Source organism: Rana temporaria, chromosome 12 (assembly GCF_905171775.1).
Source record: "Rana temporaria chromosome 12, aRanTem1.1, whole genome shotgun sequence".
In the NCBI taxonomy this organism is placed as follows: domain Eukaryota; kingdom Metazoa; phylum Chordata; class Amphibia; order Anura; family Ranidae; genus Rana; species Rana temporaria.
The window spans coordinates 40,937,544-40,948,833 of NC_053500.1; positions in this window are offsets into that span (position 1 = coordinate 40,937,544).

Below are 11,290 nucleotides of genomic sequence, written 5' to 3' on the forward strand. Positions count from 1 at the left end.
TCCCCCCAGTATGTATGATGCATGCATATTCTTAGTCCCTAAGTGCATAACTTTACATTTATCAACATTAAACCTCATCTGCCACTCAGTCGCCTAATTAGACAGAGCATTGAGGTCGGCTTGTAAATTGGCGACATCCTGCAAGGACGTTATTCCACTGTATAGCTTGGTGTCATCTGCAAAGACAGAAATGTTACTTTTGATCTCAGACCCAATATCATTTATAAATATATTGAAAAGTAAGGGTCCCAGCACTGAACCTTGGGGTACACCGCTGATAACATTGGACCATTCAGAGTAAGAATCCTTAACCACGACTCTCTGAATTCTGTCTTTCAGCCAGTTTTCTATCCATTTACAAACTGATATATCCAATCCTGTAGACCTTACCTTACACATGAGCCGTGTGTGCGGAACTGTATCGAACGCTTTTGCAAAATCCAAATATATCACGTCCACAGCCACCCCTCTGTCCAGGGTTTTACTTACCTCTTCATAAAAGGAAATCAGGTTTGTCTGACAACTTCTGTCTTTCATGAATCCATGTTGTCTGCTGCTTAAATAGTTTTTTTCCAGCAAGAACTCATCCATGTGGTCTTTTATTAAACGTTCCAGTATCTTCCCAACTATAGAAGTTAGACTAACAGGTCTATAGTTTCTTGGTAAAGACTTTGTTCCCTTTTTAAATATAGGCACCACATTGGCTCTACGCCAATCCAGTGGTACTATTCCTGTCATTAATGAGTCCCTAAATATTAGATACAGTGGCTTTGAAATGACAGAGCTCAACTCACCTAGGATCCGTGGGTGGATGCCATCGGGTCCAGGTGCTTTATCCACCTTTATTCTGTCTAAATATTTCTGGACCATATCACTTTTGAGCCATTGTGGATTTGGGGCTGTGTCACTCCCACCCCCATTTTGGACATGAGCTCCCCCATGCTCCATTGTATACACAGAGCTGAAGAAAGCATTTAATAAATTTGCCTTCTCTGTGTCCCCAGTCACCCACTCTAGATTATTTTGTAAGGGGCCTACATGCTCAGACTTCACCTTTTTACTATTAATATATTTTAAGAATTTTTTGGGATTTGTCCTACTATCTTTTGCAATCTGTCATTCATTTTGAATTTTTGCATCCTTGATTTCCTTTTTACATATCCTGTTATATTCTTTGTAACATTTAAACAACACTAGTGTTCCTTCATTTTTATATTTTTTAAAAGCTACTTTCTTATTGTTTATAGCTTTTTTAACTTTGACCGTGAGCCACATAGGTTTTATTTTTAGCCTTTTAAACTTATTGCCCATGGGAACATACTTTGCAGTGAGGTTCCACACAGTCTTTTTGAAGAATTCCCATTTCTGTTCTGTGTTCATCGGTATCAATAGTCCCTCCCAGTCCAAGTCCTGGAGAGCGGCCCTCATCCTTGGAAAATTTGCTCTCTTAAAATTTAGTGTTTTAATATTTCCTGTATGTATTTCTTGCTTATAGTTAACATTAAATGAAATCATGTTATGATCACTGCTACCCAGGTGTTCCTTTATCTGAACATTAGTAATAAGCTCTGCATGGTTTGAGATTATCAGGTCCAACAGAGCATCATTCCTAGTTGGGGCCTCAATGAACTGCACCATAAAATTGTCCTGCAATAGGTTTTTAAATTTTTTTTTCCTTTAACTGTCCCAGAAGTGCCATTAATCCAGTCAATTTCTGGGTAGTTAAAATCCCCCATTTTTATCACCGTCCCAGCCCTTTCCATCTGTGCAAGGAGCTGAGTCTCCACCTCCTCCACAATAAGACTGATCTGCCTAATTAATGATCTATGAAACAAGAAAACGTCTTCTATGCTTCTATCTTTAGATGCAGAAAAGGTGTTTGATCGAGTACATTGGGGATTCTTGCAGGCAGTATTAGGCCCCGTACACACGACCAGTTTCCTCGGCAGAATTCAGCTTCCGACCGAGTTTCTGGCTGAATTCTGCCGAGGAAACTGGCCGTGTGTACACTTTCGGCCGAGGAAGCCGACGAGGACCTCGGCGAGGAAATAGAGAACATGTTCTCTATTTCCTCGTTGTTCTATGGGAGCTCTCCTCCCGCCGAGGTCCTCGGCGGCTTCAGGGCTGAACTGGCCGAGGAACTCGACGTGTTTGGCACGTCGAGTTCCTCGGCCGTGTGTACGAGGCCTTAGAGAAATTTGGTATTACAGGCTGGGTACAAACGGCTATAATGTCACTTTACTCCTCCCCATCAGCCAAGGTCTTAACAGATGGTGTGCTCTCCAAACCATTTGACATCACTAATGGCAGGCAAGGATGCCCATTATCCCCCATCATATTTGCACTCATTATAGAACACCTTGCTGCCAAAATATGAGGAGATTCCCACATTTCTGGCATTTCGTATCAAGAAACTGAACATTAAATTAGTCTCTTTGTGGACGATATAATCCTAATGGTCACCAACCCCTCCAAAATCTCTTTATTCGATATGCAATATTGTATCCCAATTTGCGGAAGTTTCCTATTATAAACTGAACAGAGCAAAATCCATGATTCTAAATCTACACACCCCCCTGATCACACAAAATGCCATTACTAGAACTTTCCCATTTACCTGGGCTAAGAAATCCATTTTGTATCTAGGCATTAATCTAACCTCTTCAACTAGCCAGCTATTCAAATATAATCACAAATCACTAATGCAGTCCATATCCAAAGATCTACAGTCGGTCCGATCCTTTGGCACATCCAAATTGGGATGAATCACAGTATGTCTCCCTCATATATACACCTATATTACATCTCCACCCTACTCGACCAGATGTACCTCTGGTGGCAACCAACTAAAGAAAAAACTTTGTCACAGATGGAACCACCAATACTTCACCCACTCAAAGGTCTGAATAAAGAATGATGAGCGCAAACTGAAAATCTAAAAGTGAATATAAAGACAGTCCATAGGGGACTGATAACAATCAATAAAGATATGCAGTGAATTCAAAATTAGTGAAATAACCCAAAACTGATAATAAATCCAAAAATAAAAGTCCAAATATATAAATCAAAGTTTGGATAAATCAATCTAGTGTGCCAGTGATAAACAAAACTTCTGCACTTCGGGCATCAATGTGGACAATCTTGATAACTCTTTGCTTAGCCTGGGCTCGCAGTGCGCTTACCTCCAGACACTAGGTCATGCGTGTCAACGAAATCCTCCCAAAACTGGAACAGAATCCAAACAGTGGGTAACACGTGTTGCACGGAATCTTCCCAGTGCTGAGATAGAGTCGAGGGGCGTTCTCTGTATCAAATACCAGTATAGGTCCAGGCGCAGCGAAGTCGACTCCACAGGATAGCCACAAGGTGTATCAGGAGCAAATGTAACATGTAAATGATACACCTTGTGGCTATCCTGTGGAGTCGACTTCGCTGCGCCTGGACCTATACTGGTATTTGATACAGAGAACGCCCCTCGATTCTATCTCAGCACTGGGAAGATTCCGTGCAACACGTGTTACCCACTGTTTGGATTCTGTTCCAGTTTTGGGAGGATTTCGTTGACACGCATGACCTAGTGTCTGGAGGTAAGCGCACTGCGAGCCCAGGCTAAGCAAAGAGTTATCAAGATTGTCCACATTGATGCCCGAAGTGCAGAAGTTTTGTTTATCACTGGCACACTAGATTGATTTATCCAAACTTTGATTTATATATTTGGACTTTTATTTTTGGATTTATTATCAGTTTTGGGTTATTTCACTAATTTTGAATTCACTGCATATCTTTATTGATTGTTATCAGTCCCCTATGGACTGTCTTTATATTCACTTTTAGATTTTCAGTTTGCGCTCATCATTCTTTATTCGGACCTTTATTTGTTGTTAGCACATTTTAGATTTGAGCAGCATTTTGTTTTTCACTGGTCACTTTTAATTTTCACTGTTGGCTAGCGCTTTAGTCACCCACTTGTCTACTTCACCCACTCAACCCACGTAACTTTCTCCTCCTAAGCTCTACCCACTCTAAACACCACACTGTGAACCACCCATCCATTAAAGCATCCCTTGAAGTTTGGACCTCATTATTATCTTTCATATTTCCAGACTTAGATCTCTAACCCTACCTGTGGATATTTTTAAAGCCATAATACCTGACCTAAATTTAACACCCTGGACAAGCAGAAAGATATACAACCTCCAAGACCTTTATAGAGACAATAATATACTGCCCTTCTGTGCCTTGCAGAACACCTTTGCCTTACCCCCCCCTCTGAATTCTACACATATACATTTATCACTATCTAAGCACCTCCATAATCTCGTCTAACATCATCCTTCCAACCCCTATTTTGCAGTTCGTTGAAAACCCCAAATATCTAGGACATGGAATATCCTTTTTCTCTTCGTATCTTAATAATCTAAAACTCCCCATTAGGACACCTTCACTAAACAAATGGAAAAGTACCCTTGGCAGCAAAATACCTGACTTCTCTTGGCAAAAAATATTCTCACACAACTCCAACGCCTCCAGATGTATGAAATACTGGGAGTCGTATCTATTCTTCACTTCTGGTACTTTACACCTTTGAAACTCTCTAAAATGTACCCCAATACCTCGCCCCTTTGCTGGCGTCAATGCGGAGACCAAGGTTCCCTGACATATTATGTGGTCCTGCAAATCCCTCATATCATATTGGAATAAGATATTCAAACGAATAGCAGAAGTGACGCATAAAGTAATTAGCCCAGACTTAAAAATGGCCTTGCTCCACATAGGCACAGAGGAACATCCCATTAAATCCAGAACAATTACTATCCAGACACTCCAAGCAGCAAAATTGATGATTGTTAGACTGTGGAAAATACCCACTATATCCGAAACAGTTACAACAATCAATCATCAATGCGATATGGAACACAGATTTGCCTTACAGAATCTTTCATACTTTTACTATTTGCCCAAACGTTGTCACTGTGACTAATCAACGTGTTATATTGACAAGTGTAACTTGTCCACATCTATATTATAAGTGACAAGTACCTGACTATCCTGATCTGCTCTTCACCCCCTCCCCCCCCACAATATTTCTCTTCACCCTCCTTCTTCCTCACCCTCTTCCCATACCCTATTTCTAATCTTCAACTCGCTTTCTTCCGTGAGTTTACACTTTCATTGTCACTTGAATACACAATAATTTACCATATTGGATTGTACCATACTTATTTGTCTAAGAACTGATTTATATAGAAACAACTGTATCATCTCTAAGTGTGATCTCATGTACTCACCAAGCAATTTTTCAATGTTTAAACTCAATAAAAACTATTTGAAATAAAAATAAAAATGCTTTGGAAGCCCTTAGAGAAAAATTGTAGAATGGGTTGGTGTACGGTGGTGGTAGGGTTTGCTAAAACATCAATGACATAGCGTTATTGGCATTGTCCTAAAGCCTCTTTCTCAAATTTGGCAGCACCCTCACTACTAATGTTCAGCATCAGGCCCTAGGTATGACACTCACTGGTCTTTTTAAATATGTTTTTACAACACAGGTCTTGGAACATGACCTATTTCAAATCAATGTACCTGGACTCAAGAGTAAATAAGCTTTATTAGAGGCAAGGATTGCATTTAACACAGAAACTCACACCAAACATTCCCAACAGATCCCAAAGCTTCTTTATGGTCTGTAAGACCTATACAGTGTTTTGAGGGGCCTATGTATTCAACTAAGAACAAAGTGATGACAGCTGTCAGCAAAGCTTTTGCTTTACTGAAGTATCAGAAACCTAGGGCTTTAGCTCAAGTACAGTTAGAAGAAAAAGAAATGTGGCTAAAAAGGTAAATGTTAGTTAAGGTGATCAAAAAAATCCTTAAATATTTTCTGGGGATATTTCACATACAATATATCCAAAGCAAATCAGCCAATCATTTAAAAAAAAAGTACAGTACATTTAAGTCCCTAATAATTTCCTGAATCGGTGGTCATGGTAATCCTCAAAACAACAGAGTGGAAGGGCTCACCTTTGGGTGCCCACGTTGTTACCTATAATGCCGCGTACACACGGTCGTTTTTTGGCCTGGAAAAAAATGAAATTTTTCATCATGAAAAAAAAACAATGTTTTTCCAACTTCATCATAAAAAACGACGTTGCTCACACATCATCGTTTTTGAAAAATTATGAACAAAGCGCGGTGACGTACAACACGTACGACGGCACTCTGAAGGGGAAGTTCTATTCGCCTTTGGGCTGCTTTTAGCTGATTCCTTGTTAGTAAAAGACGATTTGCGCTTTTTTGTCTGTTACAGCGTGATGAATGTGCTTACTCCATTATGAATGTTAGTTTTACCAGAACGAGCGCTCTTGTCTCATAACTCGCTTCTGGGAATGCGTGGGTTTTTTACGTTGTTTTAGCCCACACACGATCATTTTTTACAACCCGAAAAACGACATTTTAAAAAACGACATTAAAAAATGCAGCTTGTCGTTTTTCAGAAGCCGAAAAACTATGTGAAGCCCACACACGATGATTTTTAGATGTGAACACTTACCATTGACTGTCCAGTGGCAGAATCCCCTCAGGCTATAGAAGACTGCAGTAGCATACTGCTGTCAGAGAAAGAGACAGCAACAAAACTTCTAATGGCGAAGCCCAAACTAATTATAAAAGTTTTCAATAAACAATAAGATTTTCATGTGGTTTTTTAAATGGTCCACCCAACTAAAGTATAGATTTAGATAAACATTACAGCTGAAATTATTAGTAATTAGAAGTAACTCCATATCTGGGGTAAAAAGGTTCTTCCATTGGGATTGATCAGGTTTGGGATTTGATGCCAACTGAAAGTTTGGCATCGGAGGCTTCATACTTTACTGTTTTTTATGCTAAAGGTTTCATTGTAGTAGCAGGGGTCTCTACAATCCTCTCAAATAAGTAATGCATTTCCTAGGACAGTGTTTCTCAACCTTTTACAGTAACGTACCCCTGAAGGCTTAAAACATTTTTCCTTAGTACCCCTGTCTCGAGAAAGTACACGAGAATACACACACCTTCATGTTAAGATGGAACTTTTAGGAAAAAAACATATTTTTTAAATAAACAACTTTGAATTAAAAAAAGGGTCAGTGCCCATCAATGCAGCCTGATTAGTGCCCATGTGCAGCCTCCCCATCTCCCACCAATGCAGCATGATCAATGCCCATCTGCAGCCCATCTACCATCAATGCAGCCTGATAAATGCCCATCTGCAGCCTCAATGCAGCATGATCAATGCCCATCTGCAGCCTCAATGCAGCCTGATCAATGCCCATCTGCAGCCCATCTCCTTTCAATGCAGCCTGATTAGTGCCCATATGCAGCCTCCCCATCTCCCATCAATGCAGCCTGATCAATGCCTATCTGCAGCCTCAATGCAGCCTGATCAATGTCCATCTGCAGCCCATCTCCCATCAATGCAGCCTGATTAATGCCCATTTTTAGCCTCAATTCTCATCTGCAGCTTCACCATCTCTCATTAATGCAGCCTGAACAGAGCAGGAAATCACGAGCCGTCATCTTCTGTTTACTCGGCTCTCAGTCAGCCGTCACACACAGTCCCGCATCTGCCCTCAGCATTGGACCAGCTCCTGTGATAGACAGAACACTGGTCCAATGCCGGTGGCGGATGTGGGACTGTATGTGTGACGTGAGAGCCGAGTTAGAGCCGAGTGAGAGCCGGGCACATATTTTCTATGTGATATAGTAGGTTCACTTTCACATTATCCACTGAGACTGAGAGTTGGTGATTCACTGTCCTGATTGTGATATTTGCACAATCTTTTCAGGTTCATACATAAATGTTTCCACTCATCTGGTCACATCCTGTAGTGCTACACTCATTTTTGGCTATGTGGATTGCAGAGTGGAGCGGAGATTAGGGAGCCGCAGCAGGCATCTTCTTCACACATGGCAGGCAGGACATTCTAGGCACGCTGGAGAGGGGTAGGAGTCAGGAGATAGGAGAACATGGAGCCCCCTACTGACCCTGGTCAGTTCCCCTGGCCAGGGAAACATCTTCCGGGCAGTGCACTGCGATTATGGGCTCCAGTACATTGACAGGCTGGTGCCGCTGGCCTGAAACCCCACTACACACACATGGGACGAACCGCTACAGGGCCGCCGGGGATGGTATGTGTGTGGGAGATTTAGGAGACAGAGCAGTGTGAGCACTGGGCGTACCTCCTGCCCTTGGTGCATGTACCCCCAGGTGTACACGTACCACGGGTTGAAAAATTCTATCCTGGGGACCACAAGGAGAACAGGCTGAGCCTGTTGTAGAAAAAAAAATCCTGTTGTAGGCCTGCCACGGTGCCTGTTGTTAGTTGGATGTGTGGACAGGCCTTTTATTCTCAGAGAATAGGTTCGGGTACTCATTCCTTCTAGGAAACCCCACTGTCTTTGCCCCTACCCACCTCCCAGTGCTACCCCTTTTAAAGAATACAGACCCATGTATCATTTTGTGGTGCTAATAATAAGCAATTTATTTGGAATGTGTTAATGATAACTAGAAAAGCAGTAATCCCAAAAGATCCTCTGCAGGAGACCCCAGCACAAGCATCAAAAGTCCCCTTCCTCAACAGTAGATCTCCCTTAGCAACAATATACCTCCCAGCATTAATAAAACCTCAACAATGCAATGCAACAATGGATCACCCCTAGTGACAGTAGGTTACCCAGCAGCCAGCATCAATATATCCTTCAGCATACTGCAGCATTCTTTTCCATTACATACAATCAGTGCTGGAGGTGTCGGAACAGGTTCTCCTGTGTTCCTTCCTACTGAAAAAAATCCTATGTATGGTACATCTGCCAAGTGGCATCAGTATCTTCAAACAACCTTAGCTTGCAGTATTTATTTCAAAGAACCAAAAGCTGTAATTCAAGCTGCTCTTGGACAGATAGGTTTTTCATTTTTCTTTTGCAGAATAAGCCCTGAATTTCTGTGGAGAACATTGTTTCCTCTGTTTGCAACCAAACCTTGGGCCAGATCCACAGAGCAAGTACGCCGGCGTATCTACTGATACGCCGGCGTACTTTCAAATTTCCCACGTTGTATTGTTGTTTTGAATCCTCAAAACAAGATACGACGGCTTCTGGGTTAGATCCGACAGGTGTACGTCTTCGTACGCCTTCTGATCTAAGATGCAATACTTCGGCGTCCGCTGGGTGGCGTTTTCCGCGTCGGGTATGCAAATTAGCGATTTACGACGATCCACGAACGTACGCGCGGCCGTCGCATTTTCTAACGTCGTCTGTAGTCGGCTTTTTCCGGCATATAGTTAAAGCTGGTATTTTGCGGTGTATAGATAGAATTGCCATGTTAAGTATGGCCGTCGTTCCCGCGTCAAAATGTGAACTTTTCTTTTTTTGCGTAAGTCGTCCGTGAATAGGGATGGACGTAACTCACGTCTAAGTTAAAAAAATGACATTGTTGCGACGTCATTTCGCGCAAAAGCACGGCGGGAAATTTCTGGACGACGCATGCGCATTTCATTCGGCGCGGGGACGCGCTTCATTTAAATGAAACCCGCCCCCAACCCGCCCAATTTGAAATCCGCCGCCAGAAATACACTACGCCGCCGTAACTTACGGCGCAAACTCACTGAGGATTCGACAATGCGCCAGGTAAGGTACGGCGGCGTAGCGTATCTCTGATACGCTGCGCGTAACTAAATGTATGTGGATCTGGCCCTGTGTTCTCATTCTTAATAAACTTAAATTATGGTCATGTATTGGGACAGGGCTTTAAATGGTCAACTTTAGCTTTTCTGCCATAAATTAAAAACTGTGGATTCTGTTCTATTCTGCTTATTAAAGCGGTTGTAAACCCTCTGGAAACATCCAAACTCTTTACATATTCTCAAAGACCTTGTATTTCTACATCGATTGATCCCTATATAATAAATCACATTACTAGTCTTACTGTATTAATCACCGATTTTGTGACATGTCATTTCTGTAGTAAGCCTGCGCCATCTCTAATGTGGTCTTCCGCGTCTTTCACATGCAGAATTTCCGCCCACAGTTCCTTCCTGATTCATAAATCCCGCGCGTGTGCACTGCGATCACAATATGCAAGCCTAGGTCACGTGATGACCATCATGCTCTAGGTGAGAATCAGGCCGAAGCATCGCGGGATGTCGGGGCTGACATCTGCATGAGGTAATGACGCAGCCCCGACATAAGCAAAGAATTTGTCCGGCCTGAGACTCAGCTTGACGGATCCGGCGCATGCGCGGTACACGTCCCCACTCGAGAATGCAGCAATAAGTCAAGAATTATACAGGTAAAAAAAAAAAAGGCTACTTGCAAACTTTTTAAAAAAATGACATGGACTTATAAATAGAAAGTGACATTTTTGAGTATACAACCACTTTAACTTTTTTACTTACTTATTTATTTTTTACAGCCTTCTAAAAAAATAAAAAAAATAAGCACATTTAGAAACATCTTAAACAGGCTTCTTTCACTACTCAGCAATTCCTAATGCCGGGTACACACGACCGTTTTTCACGACGAAAAAAATGGCAGTTTTTAAATTGGTCATTAAAAACGACCGTGTGTAGGCTCCAGAGCATTTTTCTCGACCTGAAAAATGGCCATTAAAAATTTAGAACATGCTCTATTTTTTCTCGTCGTTTTTCACGTCGTCATTTTTCATGTCGTGAAAAACGGACGTGTGTAGGCTTTAACAACGGGGAAAAAACGCACATGCTCACAAGCAAGTTATGAGAAGGAAAATTTGCATAATCAGCCCAAAGGGTGCCGCCAATCAAATGGAACTTCCCCTTTATAATGCAGTCGTACGTGTTGTACGTCACTGCGCTTTGCTCGAGCATTTTTTTTTTCACGATCGTGTGTATGCAAGGCAGGCTGGACAAGAATCTAGTCAAGAAAAACATTGTTTTTTTTCATGACATGAAAAATGGTCGTGTGTACGCGGCATAATTCTTGCTTAACATAACTGGAAAGCAGGTCCTCTGTCCTCTACCAAATTTCTGAACAATTTCTGAGAAGTTTCTCTGAGTCACAAGTTCTTGAAAATTACCTTTTTAAACCCTATCATATCTGAGTGATTGCTTCTGCAGATTTACTTGCTACCACCTTCTTCATTTAGCTCTATTGGCCATAGTTTTTAAAGGGTGCAAAGTCTTGGATGTGAACCATTTGGACACAATAGCATAAAGACAAGCTAAAGAGGCCTGTCAGTTAATATTATAATATATATTTTAGTTTGCCCTTAGTTCTATTT